The sequence below is a fragment of the Sturnus vulgaris genome, chromosome 9 (genome assembly GCF_052056855.1).
Source record: "Sturnus vulgaris isolate bStuVul1 chromosome 9, bStuVul1.hap1, whole genome shotgun sequence".
Classification (NCBI taxonomy): Eukaryota; Metazoa; Chordata; class Aves; order Passeriformes; family Sturnidae; genus Sturnus; species Sturnus vulgaris.
Genome location: NC_142251.1, coordinates 24,343,330 through 24,365,564, shown reverse-complemented (window position 1 = coordinate 24,365,564; position 22,235 = coordinate 24,343,330). Strand labels below are relative to the sequence as shown.

Here is a 22,235-nt window from a genome sequence, read left to right as displayed (position 1 = left end):
CAGAAGGCTCATCTGGGCTACAGGGTTGAGAGAGGACCGAGGTGATGTGGAGTGCTGTCTGTCAGAACCTGGAATTTCCTTCCTGTGGGATGATGTCTCAGACTTTGTATTATCACAGTCTATTTCTGTGCATCTCATTTCCTTTATTCTGGTCAAGCATTGTGCACATTGATGGTGCTCGTGGCCAAGGGTAGATTACAGCTAAATGGGACCCACATGCACCAAAATTTCAGGGTAAAGAAAGATAGAGAACACCAAAATTTTTTTTTTATTCCTATGAAGTGGATTTTTTACCCAGCTCCTTCATACAGGCATGTGCCACTGCTAATACACTCATCAGTTAAGAAAAACACAATTCTTTTTTCCTTTTTTTGTGTACAATTTGCCCCGTACAGTGCCTGAATCCAGTTTTTAAGCATGAAATGATTAGTTTTGGTTGTGTGTGCAGGCACACACATTTGTCTGTATATCTATATCTGGTGTTCTTGGGCCAGAGCACTTTTGTTACTGTAAAATGATGCCAGTTTTCTTTCTGGAAAAGTTGACAGGAGACTAATAACATGTTGATTTTAAACTTTTCCCATCTGACTGTGGATCTGGTGTATACTTTCAAATGGAGTTCAGTCATTAAAGTTTTATGTGAACCACTTAGGTTGTGATAAAGTTTTGCAATGTAACACATTGTTCCTCATCTTGACATGATATAACACTGCTAGAAAAAGACTAAATTTTGTACTAGAGACAATTCACTGCAGAGGAGTGAAATTATGTTAATGGCCTATGAAGCAGAATTGCTTCTATTTCTTTGGGAGAAGTGGTTGTTTATTTGAGGTAGCTGTTAGATATTTTGGGAAGTGAAATCTTACTCAGGAGTGAAGGCTGCTTTCGTTCTGACCAACTATTCAAGTAGTCAGTATGTTTTTTCCCTTACTAAGATGTAACTAACTGTAGAATCAGGTAAAACAGCATGAAAGGTGATAGTGTTGTTTTGGAGTGGGAATATGCCTTCACCAAAGTCTGTCCTTGCTCTTTCTCCAGGAATTTATTAAAACATAGGTGTTGATGGGATCTTTGTATTATCCGTGGTGCCTGAGCAGTTATAATACATGGAATAAATAGATTTCCAGCTATTTACCTTTCATTCTGTCTGCATGGACTGATAGGAATGACACACCTGTTCTAAAGATAAGCAGATCTTGATCTGGACAAGGATTTTGAAGCTATCTGCCCTGGAGAACAGCCATGAGGATTTAAATTCATGCTGAAGCAGAAGATGGTAGGAGTCCATGTAAACTACAGTGCCATGGTAGGGCTCATTTAAGCTTTTTCACATTAGTTTTATAGGGCTTCAGCTCCAAAAGGGAATTGTTTGTTGGAATTTTGTTTTGTTTTGTTTTTGTAAAGATTTTTTCCTGAAAGGAAGAAAAACATTATTTATAATTATACTTTTCTTCTCCTTTCCTTACGCAGAGTACAGGCTTCCCTTGATTCTAAAAGGATTGTTTGCTTAGTTTTGATCTCTCTGCAGAGGGAAGGTTATGTGTTCATAACAGCCTGGCTTGAATTTTGCCCAGTGGCAACAGTGAGGTTGTATTACCTGTGAAGGATTAGTTTATATCCTGAAGCTGATAGCAGGCTTATCTCTTCAGTTAGCAGGTCAGAACCTTGCTTTTGCTGCTGGCTCAACAGCTGCTTTTAAAATGAGTGTTGAACTGTACCTTTGGGGGTAGGATGAGAGTTTAATGTTGTCATTTGAGTCATTTCCATCAGTACTTTCAATCATTCTTGTCCTTACAAGGTACTTGGGAAAATTCAAGGTCAGGTTGGATGGGACTCTGGGCAGCCTGGTTTGTCTCTCTTCATTGCAGGGAGGTGGGATTGGGTGACATTTAAAGGATCCTTCTCACCCAGACCATTTCAGGATTGGAGGAAAAGGCTATTTTCCAGCATTCCTACTTTGAACTGCTAATTGTGACAAGGAAGGTAAATGTTAAAACTCTGACAAGTACAAACCCTTTGGTGGTTTTGTTTTGGTTGGTTGGTTGATTTTTCTCCTCTGTTTTTTAGCTCAAATATGTGAATTATTCCCTACCAGACTTCAGCTGAGTGAACTTAAGCAAGTTCCTGTAGCTGGATTGCTGTATCATTAGATAACCAAAAGCCTGCTTCAGGCAAGTCATAAAAAGATATTAGCTAGGAAGTGTAATTTTGGACAGGAAAAGCTGTGAGAGATCTGTTCTGTTCCTGTAATTTATGTCTAGGAGGCAAAGAGGAACATGACCTGTAAAGCTTTGCAGCAATCTCTCTCCATCAATCGTCAGCACTCCCCAGCTCATATGAGGAAGCAGAAATGTTACATCCTCTTTGCATCAGAAAGAGAACCACAAAAACAAAGTGTGTAAGTGATACTGAAATGTGATTCGGTGTGTGCTGCAGGAGCAGAGCAGGTGCTGAGCTCTGTCCTTGACTGCACTGCTCCAGGGAGCTGCTTTGCCTTTTCCTCGGGGTGTTCCAGAGTGTGTCCTTGGCTGCTTAATGCTGGGAGCTCCCCCGGTGGTTCATTGAGCGTGTTTTTACTCTTGCAAATTCTTCTTCTTAAATGAAGGCAACAAATACGTTCCTGTAGTCTAATCAGAACTTGGAATTAACACCATAACTCATAAAGACAACGACAAAAATACTTAAAATTCAGTGCAAAGAACAGCAGTCACATGCAAAAGTCACTACTTTAGACTTAACAAAAATCTAATTGAAAAAAAACTTTGAAAGATACGTCAGCGTAGGAACTACATGATTAAGGTAAAGATTTATGTTTTCATTTTGGAAAAACAGTAAAAGGCAAGCTATTTCTCTTTTCTGTAAACTGAAGGATTAAAAGGAATTCTAGTGTCTTCAAGAACTGCTGGCCTGCATTTTATTTCTCCTTAATTCTTGGCTACAACTGGCTAGAATTACCAGTGGGAGAAGTAGCTGGAATAGCTTTCAGGTTTGGAAATCTAAATAGTCAAGGATCTGTTTTACTGATGGGTTGTACAGACTTAAAAAGTCAGGAGGAGAAGTAATGTCAATAGGGAGCAAGGTCAGATAATCTCCTGTGTTATGGACATGATCCCTTGCTGCCCGAGGGATTAAAGTGAAGTTAGGTCTTGGGAGTGGGAAGATTTTGAGAACTCCAGTTGCTTCTGCAGATTGTAGAGATGGAGAAAAGGGCTTATGATAGTGTGTCTGATGGAGTGTCTGACATGACCTTGTGATGCCCCTGGATTGAACTGGGATTCCTTTAGAGGGCTGTGGTGAGGAGTAAGATTTGGAGATATTAATTTTCTAGTAGATTTTGTGTGCTGGCAGAGTTGGGAAGCAGATTGGTCTTGACTTGGCTGGATGGCATTTTTTCTCTCTTAGTGTGTGCAGAGGGTTTCTGGAAGCACTTAGCTAGAGTTCATACTTTTAGTACTTTTAGTGCCTGCAACTTGATAGCTTCCCTAGTTTGGCTTGGCTCCAGCTCCTTCAGCACTTTCAGAGGGGGCTGGGATGTTTGTAGAGGTGAATCCTTCTGTTCCCTTTTGCTACACAGGAGTAGCAGAGGTGAAAGTTGGGGTTGGGAGTTCCAAGCTGCGGTAGACTGAGATATGAGCAGGTTATTCAGGCCCTGGAGGTTTAGAAAAGCCAGCTGTTGGTAGGGACCAAGCATTGTATGTGCTCTGTGCTTTGTATCTGGTTTAGCACAACAGAGCAGTAGCCCAGTACTGTGCTCATTTTTCCCAGTCCTACTCCCTTAGCATTACTTGACTCATTCACATAAATCAGTCTCTGGATGCTGCTGGTGTTTGCTCCTTCAGTACGAAGCTCTGGATGGAGTTTCCATTTATTTGTCTCTGAAATGGGCTCCAGAGTTTTGGAGGAGCCTACCCAGACTCCTCTAAATTGGTTGGTAGAGAATAATAATTCCTTTTGGGTCTTTAGCCTCTTCAAATATTTTCTTCCTCTCGCTCTGGCTGTCAGAGACTATGGTTGCACTCATTTTTCAAAACACCAGTCTGAAATAAGTTCAGTGTGTGTGACTGGAATATGAAAATGTCACTGGTGCTAAATACTGTCTCTTAATTTATGATATCTTTTTAATTCATTTTTTTTACTTGAGGCAGGATTTAAATGGAAATTATGTCATTTTAAATGGAAACTAAGTTACTGAATGTGTTTGTGGTACAGGTTTTATCTCTCCTGACATACCTTCACCCTTTATTTATCACACAAACAAGTTGTTGCTTCCACAAAAACTCTTGTAAATGAGATGTTTTTTCAGACTAGTGAGCTCATGGCCGTCTGCTGGCAGAACTCTGCTCTGACTTAATACAAACGAGGGCTGCTGCCAGGATTTCTTGCCTAATACCTGAGCCTTGAAGGAAGCTCTGTTTCACAGAGCAAGAATTGAGCTGCTGTCAGTGGTGCTTCCAGCAGCCTTCCCTACAAACTTCCCATCTGGTTTTTTGGATGAGCCTGTCTTTGTGTATGTGGTGCATATTTAAGTGGGGAGGAATATGTATTCAGGGCTATGCTGGGCCTGAGCAGGGGTTTCTTTCCTACACTCACCAATTCATTGTGCAGTGATGTTGGTTGATTCTACCTGTGGAGAGCTTCAGTCACCTTCAGGTTTGCTCTGTTGTGCTATTGCAAGGTGGGGAACTTGTTGGAGCATGTGGATCAGAGTGACAGGTGACAGCCAAAGTAAAGTCAGTGTCCCCCAGAGATCTGCTGAGGGGAGACATGCTTCAGGTGTTTTACCTGTCCAATAAAGTGAGATCTCCAAGGAGAAATGATTGTGTGTTACATCTCCCAGCAGTAATCACCCACCTGACAAAGCTCACCAGGCTCCTGTAGCTCCTGCAGATACGTGGCTTGTTGGGCATTACAAAAACTCCTTTGGGATAACCCAGAGGTTAAGGAAAACATCTGGTTCTAATAGTTTGGACACATAGCTGGGTCAAACCTCCAGCCCTTCCTTCCTGAGGAGGATGTACTTCTTCCAGGTCTGCTGACCCAGCAAAGGTATATTTCTTCCAGTTCTGTTCTGGCATAGAAGTTAAGAATATACTTGGAAGAAACCAAAATAAAGAGCCCAAAACCCCAGATTTCAGCTCATTAGATCTTGTATGGGATTACATGATTTGAAGAGGTTAATGAAACTTTAAAAACAAGAGTTCTACCCAATTGCAGCCACTGATAAACTGGCAGAAGTTCAAGAGGAGAATGATTTCTCAAAGGAGACAGAACCAGCCTCTCAGTTTTTCCATAAACTGTCTTTATTTCATGTATTTAATAAATCCCTCTAGTGGCCTGGTACTTCTGTGATATATCAGCTGTTCCCTTGCAAGCTGATGTTGCACATCAGTTGCTGCTATTGTGTGGATTTGAGATGGAGCTGTTGAGGGATTATTTGAAAGGCTTCAGAAGAAGGATATGAGATAGTTTCAGATGAAAATAATTTTTTAAAAAAGGTACTGGTATTTTGGTTTTTTGGGGTTTTTTTTGTTGTTGTTTTGGGTTGGAGTTTAGTGGGGATTTTTCAGTGAGTTTTTGGTTTGGGTTGTTTTTTGGTCTGGGGTTTTTTTTGTCAGTTTTTTGGTTTTGTTGGGAATATTTTGAGTCAAACAGATGATGGTAAATCTTTGAATTCCATATGGGGCTATTAGCTGATGCTTTACCTGCACTGTGCAGTAGATCATATTAAATGATCTGTTGAACACCTTTGAACAATACTCCCAAGAAACTTACTAGCTTGAGCAAATAAAGTAAGCCATTAGATTTCAGTTTATCTGCTGATACATCACACCTCTGTGTAAACCCCAAAGCCTTCAAAGACAGTCTATGTTATTTTGTATGCAGGTGCATATTTTGCATATTTAAGAAGTTGTGGCATGTTACCTGCTCTTCCCTGGGAAGTGCTGGGATTGGGGTTAGGATGGTGTTTATCCCTGGGAAGGGGAGAGCCTGGGCCTGCATTCCTGCATGCTCAGCAGAGGGACTGTGGGTTCCTTGAAGCTGGACATTCTCTGCTCTTTCATTCCTACCACAGCAATGCCTTGTGCTGAGGTATTCCAAAAATTCCATTTTCCAGCCCTTGAGATTGCCTCAGAGCCCCAGGGAGCTGAAATGTCCAGGGCTGGGAATGCTGCTGGACAAGTGCTGTGATGCGTGCGAGGGCTGGAGCATGTCCCTGACATGTCCCTGTCCCCTGAGGGAGCAGGCAAGTCCAACACCTGGGCTTGGAACGCACTTTATCTCATGCATTTCATCCCCTGGAATGGAGATAGCTAAGATGGGAATCTTTCCCGTTGGAAAACAGCATGGTTAGGAACCATGCTCTGCAGAATAAGGGCACGTGTGTGTTTTTCAGGGCTTCCAGTTACCCAGTTTCTGAGGAACTGGCTACTGAAAGACCTAAGTGCCCATTTCCTCTCTTTATTTACATCTAGACAGTGATGGGGAAAAAACTATTTATCCTCAAACAGTGCATTTGTGAGATAAAGAGATAAATTGTGCATTTGCATTCTCCACACGAGATTTGCTGATGCAGCTTTCAGTGCTTGGCTCTCCCAGAGATTTGCCTGGGTGCTCCCTGAGATTCCTCCCTCTCCAGTGACTGCTCCCTGAAATCCACACAAAGAGAACAGACCAGCAGAAGGGAGAATTATGATGTGTACTGCAGAGGAAGCAGTCCCATCCACCAAGTGTCCCTCTGTTTTCATGATCCCATTTCCTTAGCTGGGGATGGGAAATGTACAGCGTTACTTACAGAGAGCTGCAGAGCCTTTAGCTTACAAGATCAGAGTTAAGACCTCACTGTTTTTCTTTGTTTTCTCTTTAGCATTAAGTCAGCCATCAGCACAGCACCAGTTTTCCATCAGTTTGAGTCCAGTCAGTGTTTTCCAAGAGAGAATGTGTTCTGGCCCTGGCATCTGTAGCATGTCCTGTGTGTTGACCCCACAGCAGCCATGTGTCCAGCACATGTGTGTCCATAGGAGAAGCCATGTGGATTTCTGTATCCCTGAGTGAAACATGAGATCACAATCTCATGTTTCTCTCTTCAATTAGAGATACGGGTCCAGAAATTTTAGCTAGCCCAAGTATTTGCAATTTTAAGTAGAAATACTTTGCTTTTAATTTTTTTTTTCTTCTCTCCAGTACTAGTACTTCACTGCTTTAAAACTCTAAACCCTGAAAATCAGGAGCCTCATATCCAAAAACCCAGAGTGGTTTTTTTCAGTGCTAGAGGCAAAATACTTGGACGGGAAGAGAGATTTTGTCTGTGAGTTTGCAAGAGTTTCTTAAAAGCAACACAAAGAAAAGTTTTTCTTGTTATTACCATGGCCACAAATTTACCACTAGTCTGATAAGTACTCTGTGAATGCACTAAGTAAACTGCTCTATAAAAGCTGAATATCTGTAGTTTATTTCAGTGTGTATTTTGGAAGGAGTGTTAGCTTATTTTATCATTCCCAGCCCTGACATCTACTCCTTTTTTTGTGAAAATCCATTAATCTTTTTGGTTTTGTTTCTCTCTCTGTAAAATGAGGCTACAGTACTGCCCTAGTACAAGGTTGAGACCCTTACTGTGAGTTTTAGGGGCCTCTGGGCATCATGGCCTCTGACCTCTGTGATTCACATCACCTCCTTCCCAGAGGTACACTGCAGATGAGTACACTTAGCTGTTCAAAGCAAGAACACTGTAAAATCCATCTGGAAAAACTTCAGAAGATTTTAATTGATAAGTTCATTATTTCATCCTAGGAGAGTAGTGTTTGTTGTGTTTTCTTTCCCTCCTTATTCAGAATCCTGTCAGCATATAAGGTTGTCACCTTTTCAGCTGTTTCTTCATCTGAAATGGGATGGACAAAATTATATCCTGGAAAACTCTCTACTTCATCTGTAAATGTTAAATATTTTTTTCCCTGCTTGGCTGCAGTGGTGATCTTGCTATTCTCTTAACTACATATGAAACATTTTCAGCCATTTGCCAGCAAATATGATGTAATCCATTTATTTTCAAGCAGTGTACCATTCCATGCAATTCAGAGAACCTCTGTTTTCCAGGGTAACTGGCTACTTGAGGAAAATTAAGCCAAAATTATGAAGTCTCAAGTTCCATGCTGGCTTTAGCAAAGTCAAACTCTAAAATAACTCACTGATGACTGTAAGTGTTAGTTTAGTGTTGCTGAAAGCAAAGTTTGGCATAAATTCCTTTATGCCAAGAGAAACCTGTGCCAGGGAGAGAGTAATGAAACCTGCTGTGTTTGTGTGCTATGAATTTGCAGTGGAGCAGGGGAAATGTCTGGTCTGATGTTGTTAAATACTCTTGTGTTTCTAGGTGTTTCTTGTAGGGTCACAGGGATTATGCTTAGGTCGGGTTATTAAGCTGCCGATTCTGAGAGCTGGTTGGATCTCCAGTGTTGACACTTTAGTTCTGCTTTTTTGTTGCTGATTCCTTGATCCCAGGATATGGGAGGTTAAATTAGTTTTGTATTTCTGTCTGGGTTACTTTTCACGGGTGTTTTCTGAAGCTCTGATGATCCTTGAAAAGGCAAAAATCTGATACTCCTGATTCTGTAACTCACTCGGGTGGTTTATCCTCTGGCTGTGCCACTTTGTGGAGTGTGAGTGGAACAAACTGCACCCTGGGCATCACCCTGGGCATCACCCTGGGCATCACCCTGGCTGTGCCTTGCACAGCCTCTGGGTGCTTGGGTGGTGGGGGGACCATGCTTCGTGCAGGTGGTGAAGAGGAGGGTCTGCAAATTCCTTGGAAGATGGACACAGAGGGAAGGTCAGGCCCCAAATGTCAAACTCAGTTTAACATTTAACTCACTCAGTGCAGTGAAGATATGATGTGGTGAAGAACCTGAGCTTCCTGGCGGCATTGAAGTGCTTGGAAGTGGGTGGCATCTGAATTAATTAGGTCCACGGAGGGGGCATGAGTAAGTCCCTAAAGCCTCAGTGGTGAGTGCAATGTTACGTAAGATCACAGAAAGTGACCTTAAAGCTCATCCAGTCCCACCCATTGTCCTGGACAGGGGCACTTTCCACTGTCCCAGATTTTTCCAAGACCTGTCCAACCTGGCTTTGGACACTTCCAGGGATAGGGCAGACACAGCTTCACTGGGCACCCTATGCTAGGGCCTCACCACCCTCACAGGGAACAATTCCTTCCCAATAGCCCATCTAAACCTGTCCTCTGGCAGTGGGAAGCCATTCCCTGTGTCCTGTCACTCCAAGCCCTTGTCCAAAGTCGTTCTCCAGCTTTTTTGTAGGTCTCTCTCCATTAGAATGACAGCCGGGCTCCCAAACTGTCTCCTTCTATGGTTATCCTGTGGGTTGGGTAAACCTCTTCCCTGTACAGGTGAAAGCTCTGCAGCCATTTGCCATTTTATCATTCAGAGACAGTGACAAACCAGTTGGAACCATGCTGAGCATTTGATGTATTTATTTTTAGTTTTCTTGCATTACCTTTTCGGTATGGTTCTTTTTAATGTTAATGCAAACCATAAAGCTGCTGCATGTGGCTTGACTTAAAGACAGATTGTCCTGACCTGCACTCATCATCTCCTTCCATTTCCTGACCATATGGCAGGCAGCAGCATCATGGGATATGTGTTTTGTGGACAATATTAGCTTCCTTCAGGTGGCTCCCACCAGCAGCAGCATCTTGGATAACTTTGGATGAACTTGGAGAGAATGTGGATGGATTTCATGCCTCTATTTCCAGGAGCATCTAGTACATGGCTAACTTTTGCTACTGTGTTTTGAAGTTGCTTTACTTGTTTTTGATACTATGGGTCAGATTGAAAAGTGTTTTTAAAGCAGAAATTCTTTCCCTTTGCTGGAGAGGAGTGTTAGCCCTGTGAATTCTTGGAAGGCTGGGTTGGATGGGGCTTGAAGCAACCTGGTCTAGTGGAAGGTGTCCCTGCCCATGGCAGGGGATGGGACTGGATGGGCTTTAAGGCCCCTTCCAACCCAAGCCATTTAGGATTCTCTGGCTTCCCATCAATCACACACCTGAGTGACTTAAGAACGAGCTTCAGCAGGTGACAATATTCAATAGGATCAATAATGCAGATCTCTCACTGGCTGTGATGTGACTTGCCTGTTAGATAGCACCTGGAGCCTATGTAGGAGGTTAGGATCCATGTCTGAGCTGTGCTCTCCCCAGCATTCACTGGGAGCTCTTGGACCAGGATTTCTCCAGGTTTCTACCAGCATGTTCTTGTTTCTTTGCTCTTGGCCCACAGCCTGGCTGGGGTGCCCAGACCTGCTGGGCTGCGTGAGGAGGGGTCAGGCTGGCCATGGGCAGATCAGTCCCACTCTTTGCTTCACCTCATGCTGTGCTCTAGGCAGAGCCTTGAATCATGGATCATTAAGATGGGAAAAGACTTAATGGACACAGTGGTCTGGCTGTAAAAGTGAGGATAACCTTTCCCTTGCCTGCAAACTTGACTGATCCCTGCAAAAACACAATTACAGAAGAGAATTACAGAATACCTTGAGTTGGAAGAGATTCATAAGGGTCATGGAGTCCCACTCCCTGCTCCCCAGAGTGTTACCTAAAACTAAACTTCACTTAGAACCTCCTTGAACTCGGCCAGGGTTGGTGACATGACTTCCCTGGGGCCCCTGTTCCAGTGGCACCCTTCTCAGTGAACTCTTTTCTAATAGTTCAACCTGACCTTCCTCTGGTGCAACTGCACTCTATTTTCTCATGTCCTATCCCTGTTCACTAGAGAAAGGAGTCTCCATCCTTAGAAACATTTAAAAGCCATCCAGATATCATTCTGGGCAACCTGGAGGCCCTGCTAGTGGAAAGGGGCCATGATGACCTCCAGAAGTTCTTTCTGTGGTTCTTATCTTGTGGTGCTGAATTACCAGTCCAGGGGCTCATGTTGGAAAGCCCCTGTGCAGCAGTGGGGTGTGCTGCCTGTTGGGGCAGCCCCAGGGCTTGGAAGAAGAGGTCTCCAGGCCAGGAGGAAGGACAGCCTGCCTGCAGGCTTGCAGTGTTCTAGGGCAGTGCCTGGGCCCCTTGTGAGATACAAGATGTAAAACATGGCAGCTCTTCTCCTTTTGAAGAATTTGTTACACATCCATGGTTGACTTTTCTTGCTGTGCTTCCTGACTGTATTTTGAAAGCAGATTCTGTGCTGATGTTTTTCATCCCAAAGGTAACTGACTTGCTTGTACAGAAACTATAGAAGAAGCAGTCAAGAAATTTACTTCTGTTTCTATTCCTCTGTGTCTGTACTACATGTTATAAACACCTGGGATTTTATCATCCTTAAAGTTGCCCAGTTTTCCTGCAAGCAGCCAGTAATTCACAGCCCGCTGAGGAGAGCAGGAGTGTTTATGATGTGCCTGTGCCAGCCTTGGCCCTGTTATCTTGCTCTGTAAGAATAAACTGAAGTTATTCTTAGTGTCTAAAGCTCTGTGAGTTTCTGGGTGCACAGACAGCTCATTGTGCTGCCTGTTGAGACAGTGCTGGGGATCACACAGTGAGGTTTTAGCAGGCGGTCTTGATAGGGAGGATTTTGGCTCTGACCCTTCCAGCAGCAGTGAAAGGGGAATGGTATTCCATCGGTTAAGCATAAGCCAAACATGTTTTTCCTGTGCAGCATAGCAAACTTCGACTTGGATAGGGTAGATTTTTTTATTTTTTTTTACCTTTCACAAGCAAACTAGAAGTAGTTCACACACATCTGCTGATCACAGTTTGAAAACTCCTGTTCTCAAGCTACCCTGAGGTTGAATTCCTTTGGAAAAAGTCTCGCTTTGTCTGCTTCTGTAATCACAGAACCACAGAAGGGTTTGGGTTGAAACAGACCTTTAAACCCATCCAGTCCCACCCCCTGCCACGGGCAGGGACACCTTCCACTAGCCCAGGTTGCTCCAAGCCTCGTCCAGCCTGGCCTTGAACACCTTCAGGGATGGAGCAGACACAGCTCTGGGTGACATTGGTAATAAGATACCTTGTACAACACACTGTGAGGGTCATCAGCTCTAGGGGCAGGGATGGATTTACCCTTCCTTACTGGGCTTAGATTGGTCTGTGTTCTTTATTATCCATTCCTGGTGGGAGCATTGCAGATCCTTGGGGTGGAAAGGGTTTCCCTGCATATGCAGTGAAAAAAACCTAAATTGTTGTAACTGCTTTTGCCTGTGCGAGGCGAGTCTGGAGCTCTCTCTCTCTCGGGGTCCAAACCCTTAAACTTGGCATAGCTCCCTGTGTGAGAGCACGGCAGAAAGAGCTGTTAGACTGACAGCAGCCCTGTGCTGTTGAAGGCGGCACTGGGATTTCTCCATGTGCCTGTAACAATCCATTCATCTGGCACATGCTCCTGCTGCAGCCCTCTCGGTGCCCAGACAGTGAGCCCTTTCATGGAGAAATGCAGACTCATATTTCTGAGTGCAAATTAGCCAGGGGATTGTTAGTAGTGTGGGCTTGGCTAAGCTCATTTCTGTGAGCAGCTCTGGCACTGGAGCAGGGGAGGTGTGGGCAGACACCCCGGGTGTGCTGCCAGCAGACAGGGGAGCCCAGGGCTGGCCCCCCTGCTCTCCTGGGGCACAGCTTACACACAGGGCCACGTGTCCTTCAGCCAAATGTCCTCCAGTTTGACTTGCTGTCTCTCGCAATTGGACTTTTCCACAGGGTGGTGCATCAGGAATAGAATGCTTCGCACAGGGGCTCATTGTCCTGTGTACCCAGGAGTGCTAAGGAACTGTCCCAGCCTGCTGGGAGTTGCTGGGATGCTCCTGGGATGCATTGCTGGTATTGCACTGGGTCCCTCTGTGGTGAGGCTGCTGCACCACGGCAGTCCTGAGCTTGGGACCCTGTCTGAGTTCAGACTTCCTTCCTGCCTCTAACTCCCCTTTTTTCCAAGCCTTTGTGAGCAAGGGCAGATTGTTATTCTGGTGGAATGGATGTGTTCCAGTGAGCCACATGTGGGCATCAGCTTTCTCTGACTGTACAGCTCACAAAGGGCAGGGGAGGGGCAAGTACCGATCTCTTGACTCTCTGTGACCAGTGACAGGAGTTGAGGAAATGGCTGGAGCCGGGACAGGGCAGGGTCAGGCTGGAGATCAGGAAAGGTTCTTCCTCAGAGGGTGGAGGGCACAGCCCCAAGGCTGCCAGAGCTCCAGGAGTGTTTGGACAACGCTCCCAGGGATGCACAGGGTGGGAGTGTTGGGGTGTCTGTGCAGGGACAGGGTTGGATTCAATGATCCTGAGGGTCCCTTCAAACTCAGCATATTCTGGGTTGCTCAAAGGACTCTTCTTGGAGATGGGCACAGGAAAGCACGAGGTGCCACAGTCAGCTCTACAGGTCTCATGTGCACCCCTGCAATGTGACTGCAAAGCCTGCAAAGGTGGCATTTTTCAAGCTGTTATTTAGTGAGCATATCCCTGCATGCACACATCCAGCCCTGCCGAGCTGGAAGGTGTCTCCCAGCATTTGTGCCACATTTTTTCAGGAATCATCACGCATACACTGAATGCTTTACTGTCGAGGTTTTCTTTGGGATGTCTCTGTGCACCTGAGTATGTAGGCAGGTAGCAGCCTGCTGGAGACAGCTCTGGAGGGCTTGCTGCTCTTGTCCTGTTGGCAGTCCTGTTCAGCCTGCAGCAACAACAAAGGAATTCCTGGGCCACTGGAGAAGCACAGAGTGTGGATGGAGATCAGCCCTGAGTTCAGACAGACGTGTTGGGGTCTGAGCTGGAGGCTGGTGAGCTGTGTTCTGAAGAGTGCTGCAAGGGAAAAAAATAAAATCTGGGTTTCAGTGACCTCTGCATCAAGCTGTGGATAAAGTTTGAAAGCTCCAGGGAGTTTGATGTGAAAATATGGTCTTCATTAACTGCTTAACTTTGAGCATCTCCCACCCTTCTAAACATAGCCATTTTTCTCTCTCTAGAGGCAAAATCCTTTTGGATAGCCAAACATCTTTTGCCACTTTGTTTGTAGGAAGAGCAGTTTATGGCCTGTTCTTACATTTCTCTACTCCAAATGCTTTTGGACCTCTTCTCCAAAATGCTAAATTTGGGGTTAATCTCAGAGAACGCTGTTGCTGGCTCTCATTGAACTCTTCTTCTTGTTCTCTTATTCTGTTATTTTAGGTTTGTGATGGCCTCAAAGAAAAACTGTCTGACAGCTTTTGTGAATACTGGCTTTATTGTTGCCTATCAGCAAAATGTTCACATAAAAGGCTTGGTTGCTGTATAAAGCTCTCCAGTGTCACACAAAACATCCTGCCAGTTTCCAGATCACAGAGCAGATTCTCAATTGGTAAAAGAAATTGTCCTTTGCTCCAGAATTAGCTTGGTGTGTTTCTTACTGCTGCTTGAACTTCTAATTAATGATGTGAATTAAAATATTCAGTTTTCATTCCCTAATTTCTTATATTGTTTCTTTCACTGGACAAGAGATGAAAAATTACTTGTTTGTACTAATTTAATTATACAGTATTCCAGCAAGAACGTGTTTCTGTGTGTTGAAATTACTTTTAGTCTTGCAGGATGTTTAGAATTAAAATCGATTTGTAATGAAGTCATATTTCATATTTTAAGTCAAGAGTTCTTAAAAATGTCTTTCCTGGAAGGGTACATTCTTACACAGTTGGGAAGAATGGAACATACCAGCCTCACCCACATAATGTGGTTATGTTCAGCTAATCCTGTTTGTCTCTGGACAGGGCTTGGAGCAACCTGGGGCTAGTGGAAGGTTGGGTGGGATGGCATGAGAGCAAGGTCCCTTCCAACCCAAACAGTTCAATGGTTCTGTGATTCTATGATTCTGTGTAGAATTGGTGAAAGCTCTTGTTGGGTGGTGTAGGACAGGGAGGCACGCACTGGGTGCTTACTGGTATTTGTAGGGCAAGCTTCTGACATTTTCTGGGGGGGAAAGAAAAGCCCATAAATTAAAAAAGTAAGCTACTAAAGGATTTGGGTCTGTGTTTCCCTCCCTGCTGGGTGTCTGGTGCTCCGTTCTGTGTGTTCTCACCAGGCTGAGGCAGGCTCGGGGACTTTGCACTGCTCTGTCTGCAGGTCTGGTGCAGGCACCAGAGCTTTTCAGGTGTTTCTGTTTTGGGGGACCCTTGGCAATGTGGTACAGGCCCATATTCAGTGTGACCATGGAAAAATCAGTGGTGCTGAGCACCTAAATATGAAACCCATCCTTTTTTTTGTTAGCAGAGACAAGAATATTTCTAAATCCCAGAATTCCTTCCCAGTGGTTTACACATTTGAATTAATCTCAAACAGCTGCATCAGCTGGTGTCTGAGTTAGTTGCTGGGATTAAGCTGTCCTTTCAGAAATTACACAACTGTTGTAATTAATTCCCCCTTTGAACAATTGATTTCAGAGGCCAGTCACCACCCTGATCCTGCATGTATGGGATTTCCTGGGCTTCCCTTAGGGAACTTGTTCTCTTGAAGCCAAGGCTGTTTGGAAATACTCACAAGACGCAGCTGGTTTTTTGTTTCTTTAAAGCTTAGCAGCAGGGTGAGCATGGGAAGAACTAAAGACAGAGAGAGGACTTGGGATTGAAGCAGCTGGAACCTCCTTTGCATTGCAGGAGAATTCCCATTGCATGGATGCCAGGGAAGCTGTTACACAGGGATTTTTTTACTTTATGCATAAGGGTTGATTTAGATTAGATACAAGGAAGTTTTTTACAGTGAGGGTGCTAAGGCCCTGGCACAGGGTGCCCAAAGAAGCTGTGGCTGCTCCTGGATTCCTGGCAGTGTCCAAGGCTGGGTTGGACAGGGCTTGGAGCAACCTGGGGTCATGAAAGGTGTCCCTGCCCATGGCAGAAGGTGGAATGGGATGGGCTTTAAGGTCCCTTCTAACCCAAATCATTCTGAGGTTCCATGATTCTGTCCTGGGGAGTGAGGGAAAAGAAAGTGAGTGATTTCTGGAGGTAGCATGGAAAGAGCACAGATCCTGCTATGTACAGAAGTATGTACACACATACATCTGTGAGTCATTCACTTGGACTTGGAAGACCACTGAAGGTTTTAAAACTAATGCTGCTGCCAACAAAATCCATTATCCACAGCTGCTGAAGGGCACGGGGAAGGAGTTAGAGGGGAGCAGTGTGTGCTGCATTCCTGTGCTGTGAGGTCCTGTTCTTGCACAGCTGCCCAGCCTGGGGAGCAGCACTGCTCGTGTTGCTGGTTCCACGCTCCCACGCAGCTCCCTGCCACCCATCTGGGCCCAGGTGGCCTGGGGACCAAGTTAAAACTAAACAACAAAAAAAAGGTACTTCCAAAAGTCTGTCCTTCATTAAGGAAACCCTAGAACAAATGCCAAGTCCCTACGAAGCCAGAAAGTCTTACACATACGTTAGAATTTTGGCAACTTATTTAAATACTTAAACAGTTCTTTGAACTTGGGCTGAATGTTCAGGCTCTGTTAATGAAGTGTGTGAGCACAATTGTGCTAAAGTAAGTGATTTAGATAGTTTGGATCTATCCAGAGTCTCTGGATTACATTTTTGGGAGCTGTCTCATGGTGTGTTATCCCTGATCCCATTGGTACCTGGGAGATTTGAGATACCAGGTCTCAAATTCACAGATGTAAGGTAGACCTGAAAAAGAAAATTATCTGTTACCTGTGTCTCCTCTCTGTTGAATGAGCAAGAGCCATATTTACCTGTTGGTGGGAGAATGTTTGGAAGGATACAGGGAGCCCTGCTTGGTTTGTTGCTTTTTTGAGAAGATCCTGAGTAGGAGAACACAAAGTAGTTGACAGTAGCTCCATTTAAAATCACACGGTAGACTAATCAAATGATTTGAGTTGGAGGGATCTTAAAGCTCATCTTGTTCCATGCCCTGCCATGGGCAGGGACACTTTACACTAAACCAGGTTGCCCCAAGCCCTTGGATACTTCCAGGGACTTGATCTGTGGTAGAAACAGACATTTCCACAGCTGGAATTAAATCCCTCTTGCTGTGCTTCAGAAGTGTTTTGCTTCTGTCTTGTTTTGAGTTTTTTCCTTCCTCTTTAGCATCCATCTCTTCTCTTCAAGTCTCTTCTAGCTGCACTTTTTCCTAGTCAAGGTAATTCATCCCTGGCTCACAGTGGAAACTGCCACTTCAGGAGTGTTTATATTTTGACTTGGTTTTCTAAGCCTGGCAGCTTTCAGGCAAAAAGAGCAGGGAGAAATGACTTGTCTGTTACTTTATTTACCACTTGTTTTGGGAAATCTAAATCCAAATTTATGTTTGACTCATATTAGGGCTCTGTGGCTGGACTCTGCTTTTTCAGTTATTTTTGGCCAGGCTGATCTCACACCCAGCATGAGCAGGGCAGCTTTGGTGACAGGAGCTCGGCTCCACTTAGACCAGGCTGCCTCAAGAGACTGAAAGCCAAAGGCTTCTATGCAGGATCTAAACAACTGAGAGGGTAAAACTCCCATCCTGTGCTCTCTTCATTCATTGTGTGTCATTAGTGTTGTGGTAAAAAACATGGGACTGCTGGAGTAAATTATTAATAGTGGCTAGGGCTGGATGAAGTGTTGTGGATTTTTCCAATGCTCTGGGGTCTGAAATCCCTGGAGTCTCCCCAGAGCACTGGGAGAGCCACCTGTGCAGTGCCTGTTGCTGCTGGCTCAGCTCAGAAGGTGCTCAGGAAGATGCTGAGTCCTGCTCTGAGGACTGAGCTTTGTCCTAGAATATTTGAGCACCTCTGTTAGCACAAGTTCTGGAGCAGAGCACACAGAAATGTGCTTCCTTCAGCACTTCGGTGTGATCTGTAACCTCTCTCTGAATGTTTTATTGCTGCTCAGCTGTCAGGAGAATGGCCAAGGGGAGGTACTGGTGCTTTTGTCACCCGTTTCTGTGTTACAGCTGTTAGGAATGATCTACCAACAGGTTTTCCATTGACTTTGGGCTTTGCTTTGGAGGAGACCCTGTGGGTTTAGGGCACGTGGTCAACCTATGGCTCTTGCTTCAGTGGAACTCAGTATTGGACCACATCTCATAGCAAGCCTCGTGGGTGAATTGAATCCCTGGCTGCAGGCAGAGAGGAACCAAGGGACACAGTTAAAATCGATATCCCTGGGGCTTCCTGGAATTTGGTTGCATTCACGACTTAGTTCTGCAGTGTCTGGAAGCAGCAGGAGCCCTGGAAAGCCAAGTGCATCCTCTTCCTGTGAACCATTTTCAATGCAAGCCCAGCATCAGCAGCCTCCTGACCACTGTCACCCTTTGTGTGTTCTCAGTGGAGCGATGGGAAGGGCCCACTCCAACCTGGGTGTCCAAATTTGACTCTCATACCATAAAGGGTGAACTCAAAACCCTCCTCAGGCCCAGCAGTCTTCAAAACACTGACAGAAAGGGAAAGGAGCCTCCTTACAGCTTTTGTTTTTGGAAGCTGGCTGCCTCCAGTCCAGACTCAGCTCTGCACTGCTTGAAAGTGAAGCACTGCCCCCTGTTCAAAGCTGTCCCTCCCACCCTGATTGCCCAAGGGAGAAGGTGGTAAATGTTAAATTCAATAGGGAAATTTCTGCAGGGCCCTCCCTGGCTGTGGAGTTTGCCTCCACTTGTGTCACAGTGTGACCCCATACTCTGACAAGCCAGCAACACACAGGATGCATTTTGTCCTCTAGTATTTTTCCTATACAGATGGTGAAGAGGAAAATTTTCTCCTCTGACCTAGTGCCTGAGGTAAATGGAGTAAATAGCTTGGGAGAACAGGCCAGAGTGTGAAGAAGTGAAAAGGGGGGATTGTTATTTTTAATGCCCTTTTTGGAAGGAAAAGAGGAGAGCAACCATCAGAGCCTAAATTAGCTCCCCCTCACAAATATAATTTGAGGAGACATCATCAAGCTAAAAATACGAGCAGTTTGTAAAAGGAGCTGTTTTCTGCATGTACTGCTACTCACATTACTTAATTAAAACAGGAGGTGCTTAATGTTGTGCTTTGATTTTCCACTGTGCACAATCCATGAGTTTTTTTGGGAGGGGGTACTTTGCTGAGCATGAACAATGAGGGCTTGTGTCCATGGTACGACTCCTGGTTAAAGCCAAAGTAAATATTGAAGTGGTTGTAGTTCTGTCAACATAAGCCCCTATACGAACATTCTCAATCGAACTTTTTAAAAATTTACCTTCTGTTTATTGGAAATGGGTTTAAATCTGAGTGGGAAAAGCTGCCATGTTACTGGAGTAGAGGTGTCCATCTGGAGGTATGTCCTGCTCTATTTATTAAGCTTTCTTTTCTGAAAAGAGCGGGAGGAATTAGAATTTGTTTCCTCAGTTTTTTCCTAGTTGTGTTGCACAGGCTTTAGGTTGTAAATTTTGTAGGGAACCTTTTTTCTTTAATTAAATCCTGGTGGTTTTAATCAGCTCTTGAAAATGGTGTTGCTGATCCACTCAAAAAACAGGATTTGAACCCATTACCAGGTCAACAATATTGCTGATAGACTCCCACACAGACAATGGTACTGTGCTCACCAACTTGCTTTCAGAAAATACACCCAAAAACCCAGGCACTGCCTTAGTCTAAGGGCCGTGTGGACAAGCCTTGCTCCTGGTGAGCTGAGTGGAGCTGGGTTACAGATCCACTCTCTTTGTCAAGTGCAGGTCATGGACCAGTAAGGATTGAGGATGGAGTAAAAACACTTTTCCAGGACAGGAAAGTGGTCAGATATGATAGCATCTCTTGTGTGACGTGTTCTCCCCACCAAGCTGAAGTCTTAGCTGTGTACTTCACTTCTTGAAATGCTCCAGAGTGCTACAGAAGAAGTGTTTATAATGTGGAGTGTCCTGATGTGCCTCTCAGGGCTTGAAGAGTTCTTGCTCCCAGTGAGAAGTCCTGCTCACATTTTAATTAGCTTGTTTTTCTTGTACAGGGGTTGTCATTAAAAAAAAAAAAAAGAAGAAAAAAAAATAGGGAAAAATATGTGCCTGTTTTTTCCACACAGTGCTATTGCAAACACCAGAGCTGCTATTTTTTTCTGAAGGGGAGAGGTAGACTGGTTCAGACACTAGAAAAGGAGTCAGTGCTGATGCTGTTGGAACTTAAATTAATTATTCTGTAACTAATAGTGATAATTGCTTTTGTAATGCTTTGGGTTTTTTGGGGGTTTGATTTGGTTTGGGTCTTTTTTTGTTGGGTTTTTTGAGCTCAAAGCTGGAAGAGCAAAGGTTTGCCAAACTACTAGTCATAGGGCATGCTTCATCCAGGGTGGAACAGACTTTATTGCCTTTGGGGACTTTTGTGCTTAGAAGTGCTGCTGGGTGGATAGTCCTGGAGAGAGCTGGCCCTCCTTTGTGCCAGGGCCTTGGCTGATCCGTGTTTTTGAGAGTCTACTGGGATGTGAATTTACCTTCTGTGTATCACCATGACAGCCTGGGCACTAAAGTCATAGAATCATGGTATGGTTTGGATTAGAAAATGTCATTTTCTACCAGCAGATTCCTTGTGGGTAAATCTAGAGATCCCTTCAGCCCCAGTTCGCTCACTTCTGGCTGGAGGATGTTGGCTGATGGTGTCACCCAGGGTGAATTTTGTCAAGGGCCTGCTGCCCTACCAGGAACAGGAAGGAATGCTGCAGGTGTGATGGGAAGAGCATCCTTCATCCCCCTTGCTGTGCTTAGGGAGGCAGAGATCTTCCTCTGACTGTGCCCATCGCTGTCATTCGACTTCAGGGTTTCTTCTGCTAATCAGAGATTGGGGCTTCACGAAGCAACTCTGAGCAACTGAGGAAACAGCTTTCCATCATGGCAGTCCTTTTCTCTGGGGTTGAATGACTCTGTGTTTTCATGTTGTCACAGAAATTTGTGTTTCATTTGAGAGCTCTGGGTTTCTATTGCACAGCCCTGCAAACAGCCTCCATCTAAAACATTTTGGGCTTGTGTATGCACAAAGTTGAATAGAGAAGGATCTCCTGGCTGAGATGGGAGCAGCCAACGTAAAACTGAGATTAGTTTGACAAGTATGCAGCTGAAACTTCCCCTTTCCCTGCCCAGACTGCAGCAAATCCCTTTCTATGTCCCCACTGATACTATGTCAGGTTAGAAGGACTGAGGTGAGGTGAGAAAGAATAGGGTGAGGCTTGCTGAGGGAAAAAGGCACGTGGACCTGACTTTGTGAGAGCTGTGTGCTTACTGTAAAGGGTCTCCATGGTCCTTAAGGCTGGTCTGGACCTGGGAAAGAGGATGTTGTGGGACGAGCTGTGTCATTCCCCAGGGTGGCCACCCTCATCTCAGCCTCGTTTGTGTGATGCCCAATGCATTGTGGCCCCAGTGTCCCCTTCTTGGTGCCACTGCAGCTCCAGTGATGACCACGAACATGAAGCCATTTCCCCAGTTCTCTGGTATTTTAGGAATTCTGGAGCTCTTTGCTGGCTGTGCAGCTGGAACGTGGGAGGAAAGCAGAGTGAGACCTGTGAAACGCCTTGGTGGCCGTGGGAGCCCAGAGAAGTGTGTGAAAATGGGCTCTAGGGGATGAGCTTCGTCCATAAAACACATGGAGCAGGTGGGACTTACACCAGGTCAGCGCTGTGACTGTTTTAGTCCAGTTTGTACATCACTGCAAACCAGAGCTACAGTGCAGCATGAGCCAGGGTCTTGATCAAAAGCAAACCCTGAAGCCATGACTAAGCCCAGCCTTGCTCTGTCACAGGAGAGCAGTTAATGACACAGGAACCAGATTCTAATACTTGCTGAACTTTCGCTATTTATTATTTCAGCAGACATTAATAAATATTCAACAAATAAGCCTCCTGGCCTTAAGTGATTGTGGTGTTCTGATTATAAATAAATTGAAAATGCAAGTTCTTGGTTCTTTTTTACTTTAAAGCAGACTAGTCCCCATGGGAATGGTATGTTCCACAAACTGAAAAGGGTTCATGTCCTGGTTTTCATCTGTAGGGTCATATGGTGATTTGGAGTGGAGGTATTTTCCTGAAATAGCTTTGGAGTAGCTATTAGGGTTTGGGATGTGGCTCTTTTCTGCATGTTCTCCCCTGCCTACAGGGAGCTCTGGCTTTAAATAAGGTGGAGGATGTTCTGGAAAGTGCCTTTGGGTCTCTGGAGCTGGAGGATGGAACAAGAAATGTGTAGCAGTTGAGGGGAGCTTCCAGCAACTTCCCCTCAGTGATGTGTTTCACACTGTCTTTCCTGTCTGCACCAGACCCTGTGGGACTGTTTGTACTCCCAGAGGAATATGAAGGGATTGTAAATTCCCAGTGGGGCT

At 44.8% G+C, this 22,235-nt stretch overlaps 1 protein-coding gene across 1 annotated transcript in view; it reads left to right on the top strand.

Moving 5' to 3' along the window:
- COLGALT2 (collagen beta(1-O)galactosyltransferase 2) overlaps positions 1–22,235 on the top strand; it is a 46,076-nt gene that overhangs the window by 6,394 nt on the left and 17,447 nt on the right. The gene's annotated exons all lie outside the window — the stretch shown is intronic.